Genomic DNA, 6,000 nt, shown 5'->3' on the forward strand with positions numbered 1-6,000 from the left:
TACATGCCGTGAAATAGTAAATTAGACCCTTAGGGTTATATAAGGAATATATTTCTCCTTCCAAGCAAGATAGAACATGTTATTGGAGGATGCCTGCTGGGATGAAAAGTCTTAATAGTTAATTATCCTGGAAAGAATGTTAAACCACGGTACAAATATAGAATCCTGCACACATAATATTTATTACAAATCATCACACAAGTTGGAATGTTTTATACAGAAATGAGACTATAAGCAGGTTAATCTGTTCTATTTGGGAGCCCTTTGAAGATTAATTACACCATGAACTTTGATGTAGTACATTTTTGTCAGGATTTTCATCATAAAAATTCAAATAGCAAAAAGTCATTATTAAAATGGAAGAAGTAAACACATACAGACATGTCAATTTTAATGTCTGCTGATTGTACTGAAGACCTTAAAGGAGAACTCTGCCGCACTGGATACACAAAGAAAAAAACAGAAACTTTTTTTTTTTTTTTTTTTTTGAGGGACAGCATTGTTTCTGGTGGGGACATCTTTCACATTTCCGGTGACAACTGTATCCAAGAAAGGAATTGAGTCAAAATCTCCTTAATCTGGAGCTACTTAGCAATAAACCATGGAACAAATTGTAACATTCCCCACACACACAAAAAAAAATCTTTATTTATTAAGATTCCTGTTTGAGAAATGTACCCTCATTTTCACCTTTCAGTGAAGACCAGGATGGGAATTGAGGGAAACTATATCCAATGTTGACATAACCACCAATAAAGCTGACTACTGCTTAAAAAAAGAAAAGTAAGTTCAGCTTTCATCGTTTATCATGAAATTTTGAATCAGGATGATACTGTTTATTGGCTAATGGCTAACTTAAAAGAATAAGAGTAAGCTTTCGGCTGTGCAGCTTTTGTCAGACTCAATCCTTTTTGCTTACAAGCTTTTGTAACAGACAGCTATATACATGCAACATCAAAAGGGGATACATAGATTTTTTTTTTCAAGCATAAATACATGTCATTAAGATGCCTTTATAGTGACACTGAAGCAATAAAAAAACCTCATGATATAATGAATAGAGATGTCCCGAACAGTTCGAAATCGAACGCGAACTTCAGTGGTTCGTGTTTGCGGTGAACCGCGAACTATATGCAAGTTCGACCCGCCCCCTATACTACATGATTAGGCTCAACTTTGACCCTCTACATCCCAGTCAGCAGACACATGGTAGCAGGTTCGGACTGGGACCCTGGGGGCCCACCATAGAAATTTCAACCTGGGGCCCACACATCCCATAATTGTGGTGAAAAAAAAGAGCGTGGACCATGCATCGGAAGGTGGGCGTGGTCATGATGTATAATGGACAGGGCAAAATGTACATAGCTGCATTGGAATTCAGAGACACTGCTGCCCAGCAAAACTTTGCATAGCGTCCCCATCCTTCAATATGAAGTAATGTCCTAGTTACCATACTTATGACATTGATTAGACTGTGAGCTCCTCTGGGGACAGTCAGTGACATGACTATGTACTCTGTAAAGTGCTGCAGAAGATGTCAGTGCTATATAAATACATAATAATAATATGGTAGGACATTAGAATATGACTATGGTAGGATTAGATTGTGAGCTCCTCTAAGGACAGTCAATGACATGACTATGTACTCTGTAAAGTGCTGCAGAAGATGTCAGTGCTATATAAATACATAATAATATGGTAGGACATTAGACTATGACTATGGTAGGATTAGCTTGTGAGCTTCTCTGAGGACAGTCAGTGACATGACTATGTACTCTATAAAGTGGTGCAGAAGATGTCAGTGCTATATAAATACATAATAATAATATAGTAGGACATTAGACTATGACTATGGTAGGATTGGATTGTGAGCTCCTCTGAGGACAGTCAGTGACATGACTATGTACTATGTAATGTGCTGCAGAAGATGTCAGTGCTATATAAATACATAATAATAATATGGTAGGACATTCGACTATGACTATGGTACGATTGGATTGTGAGCTTCTCTGAGGACAGTCTGTGACATGACTATGTACTATGTAATGTGCTGCAGAAGATGTCAGTGCTATATAAATACATAATAATAATATGGTAGGACATTCGACTATGACTATGGTACGATTGGATTGTGAGCTTCTCTGAGGACAGTCTGTGACATGACTATGTACTATGTAAAGTGCTGCAGGAGAAGTCTGTGCTATATAAATACATAATAATAATAATATGGTAGGACATAAGACTATGACAGGATTAGATTGTGAGGCTCCTCTGAGGACAGTGACAGGACTATGTACTCTGTGAAGTGCTGCAGAAGATGTCAGTGCTATATAAATAAATAATAAATGGTAGCACATTGGGCTATGACTATGGTAGAGCAGCACGGTGGCCTAGTGGTTCGCACTCTCACCTTGCAGCGCTGGGTCCCTGATTTGAATCCCAGCCAGGTCAACATCTGCATGGAGTTTGTATGCCCCTCCCGTGTCTGCGTGGGTTTCCTCTGGGCACACGGGTTTCCTCCCACATCCCAAAAACATACAGATACGTTAATTAGCTTCTCCCTAAATTGGCCCTAGACAGCAATACATACACTACACTGTTACAAACATAGACATAGTAGGACTATGGTAGGGTTTAGATTGTGAGCTCCTCTGAGGGAGTTAGTGACAAGACTATGTACTCTGTACAGCGCTGCAGAAGATCATGTCAGTGTTATATAAATACATAATAATAATAATAATAATAATAATAATAATAATAATATGGTAAGACATTAGAGGGATACACAGAGGGGATGCACGTAGGGTGAGGCAAAGAAGGTGCCACAGGATGCAAGGAAGGTGGGCACAGGGGGGACACATGGAAGGTGGGCACAGGGGGACGCAAGGAAGGTGGGCACAGAGGGACGCAAGGAAGGTGGGCACAGAGGGAACGCAAGGAAGTTAGGCACAGGGGGAACGCAAGGAAGGTGGGCACAGGGGGGATGCAAGGAAGGTGGGCACAGGGGGGGCATAAGGAATGGTGGGCACAGGGGAGGCACATCGAAGGTGGGCATAGGAGAAAGCATGGAAGGTGGGCACTGGGGGACGCAAGGAAGGTGGGCACAGGGGGGACGCAAGGAAGGTGGGCAAAGGGGGATGCATGGAAGGTGGGCACAGGGGAGGAAGCATGGAATGTGGGCACAGGGGGATGCATAGAAGGAGGGCACAGGGGAGGAAGCATGGAAGGTGGGCACAGGGGGAAGCATGGAAGGTGGGCACAGGGGGGACGCAAGGAAGGTGGGCACAGAGGGAACGCAAGGAAGGTGGGCACAGGAGGAGCGCAAGGAAGGTAGGCACAGGGGGGATGCAAGGAAGGTGGGCACAGGCGTGGCATAAGGAAGGTGGGCACAGGGGGGGGCACATGGAAGGTGGTCACAGGGGAAAGCATGGAAGGTGAGCACAGGGGGACGCAAGGAAGGTGGACACAGGGGGGACGCAAGGAAGGTGGGCACAGGGGGAATGCAAGGAAGGTGGGCGCAGGGGGGATGCAAGGAAGGTGGGCACAGGGGGGCATAAGGAAGGTGGGCACAGGGGGGGCACATGGAAGGTGGGCACAGGAGAAAGCATGGAAGGTGGGCACAGGGGGACACAAGGAAGGTGGGCACAGGGGGAAGCATGGAAGGTGGGCACAGGGGGGACGCAAGGAAGGTGGGCACAGGGGGGACGCAAGGAAGGTGGGCACAGGGAGGAAGCATGGAAGGTGGGCACAGGGGGACGCATGGAAGGAGGGCACAGGGGAGGAAGCATGGAAGGTGGGCACAGGGGGAAGCATGGAAGGTGGGCACAGGGGGGGCGCAAGGAAGGTGGGCACAGAGGGAACGCAAGGAAGGTGCGCACAGTGGGGAACGCAAGGAAGGTGGGCACAGGGGGTTGCAAGGAAGGTGGGTACAGAGGGGGCATAAGGAAGGTGGGCACAGGGGGGGCACATGGAAGGTGGGCACAGGGGAAAGCATGGAAGGTGGGCACAGGGGGATGCAAGGAAGGTGGGCACAGGGGGGGGCACATGGAAGGTGGGCCCAGGGGGGGACGCAAGGAAGGTGGGCACAAGGGGGATGCATGGAAGATGGGCACAGGGGGGACGCATGGAAGGTGGGCCCAGGGAGGAAGCATGGAAGGTGGGCACAGGGGGACTCATGGAAGGAGGGCACAGGGGAGGAAGCATGGAAGGTGGGCACAGGGGGAAGCATGGAAGGTGGGCACAGGGGGGACGCAAGGAAGGTGGGCACAGGGGGGGACGCAAGAAAGGTGGGCACAGAGGGAACGCAAGGAAGGTGGGCACATGGGAAACACAAGGAAGGTGGGCACAGGGGGTTGCAAGGAAGGTGGGCACTGGGGGGGCATAAGGAAGGTGGGCACAGGGGGGGGGCACATGGAAGGTGGGCACAGGGGAAAGCATGGAAGGTGGGCACAGGGGGATGCAAGGAAGGTGGGCACAAAGGGGGGCATAAGGAAGGTGGGCACGGGGGGGGCACATGGAAGGTGGGCACAGGGGAAAGCATGGAAGGTGGGCACAGGGGGATGCAAGGAAGGTGGGCACAGGGGGGATGCAAGGAAGGTGGGCACAGGGGGGATGCATGGAAGGTGGGCACAGGGGGGACGCATGGAAGGTGGGCACAGGGGAGGAAGCATGGAAGGTGGGCACAGGGGAAGCATGGAAGGTGGGCACAGGGGGGATGCATGGAAGGTGGGCACAGGGGGTTGCATGGAAGGTGCGCACAGGGGGGGCGTAAGGAAGGTAGGAAGGTGAGCACAGCACAGGATGCAAGGAAGGTGGGCACAGGGGGAAGCATGGAAGGTGGGCACAGGGGGGATGTAAGGAAGGTAGAGAGGTGAGCACAGCACAGGATGCAAGGAAGGTGGGCACAGGGGGAAGCATGGAAGGTGGGCACAGGGGGTTGCATGGAAGGTGGGCACAGGGGGGACGTAAGGAAGGTAGGAAGGTGAGCACAGCACAGGATGCAAGGAAGGTGGGCACAGTAGGATGCAAGGAGAGCAGTCACCAAGAGAGAGATAGATGCAGAGGGAGAGAGGGGTGGGCACAGAGATGGACACAGGATAGTAAAGACTAGAGATAAAAAGGCAAAAATAAGAAGCCAGAGTATATCACCCCCTCCCTCTCTGGCTGAGTGTCCCTCAGTTTGGCTGTGTCCCTGCTCCCACCTCCATATACAGCTTGCAGGCTATCTAGCTGTTATCTTCTGTCTCCGATCTCCTCTCCATTTACAGCTGCCGGCTGGGTCTGGCTGTGTCTCTGATCTTCCTCTTCTCCATGTACAGCTCCCAGTGCTTGGCTCGCTCCACTGCTCCTCACTCCTCTAGTCCAAATTTTGCGCCACAGTAGCTGCGGAACGCTGACACGCAGCTGAAGAAGCATCAAGGGGGGAGGAAGCAGGAGGAGGGGTAGGTGGTGCCCTGGCTCTTCTACTGCTGATTAGCAGCAGCTCAATATTGTCAAACACTTGTGCGGGCACGTCGAGCAGCACTGTGTGGGGCCCACCAGAGATGTGGAGGCGGGGCCCCCGGGAAAATTACCAGTACCGGTGGGTCAGTACGAGCCTGCATGGTAGCCAATCAGGCTACACTCCCTCCTGGAGTCGTCCCCCCCCCCCCCCCCTTATAAAAGGCAGGCAGCGTCGGCCATTTCCCTCACTCGTGTGGCTGCAGTAATTACAGAAGGGAGAGGTTGCGGCAGAGACATTAGGGAAAGCTTAGTTAGGCTCTTGTTAGGCTTGTTGGCATGCTTCTTGCTGATACTTATTGCTAAAAAGCATCCCTCAACAGCTCTTTTGAGAGCTAATGTTGTTCTTGTGATCTATTTTTTTTTTGTGTGTGTGTGTGTCCCACTGACACTTGCATATACAGCCCTGTCAGTCAGTCGCATCTGGCCCTTGGCCCCTTGCTAATTTCTACTGTGCCACTGCCAGGCCCAGCACATTCAGTGCCTACCTTTTCATTGCAC

At 50.1% G+C, this 6,000-nt stretch overlaps 1 long non-coding RNA gene across 1 annotated transcript in view; it reads right to left on the reverse strand.

Moving 5' to 3' along the window:
• The window catches only part of LOC137563639 (uncharacterized), a 105,241-nt gene extending 99,727 nt beyond the window's left edge, over window positions 1–5,514 (reverse strand). Inside the window, exon 1 of the long non-coding RNA XR_011030395.1 lies at window positions 5,202–5,514. This is a non-coding gene — a long non-coding RNA (uncharacterized lncRNA). The remainder of the gene's footprint in view (window positions 1–5,201) is intronic.
• Between the last annotated feature and the right edge of the window lie 486 nt (window positions 5,515–6,000).

Source organism: Hyperolius riggenbachi, chromosome 3 (genome assembly GCF_040937935.1).
Source record: "Hyperolius riggenbachi isolate aHypRig1 chromosome 3, aHypRig1.pri, whole genome shotgun sequence".
NCBI classification, from domain to species: domain Eukaryota; kingdom Metazoa; phylum Chordata; class Amphibia; order Anura; family Hyperoliidae; genus Hyperolius; species Hyperolius riggenbachi.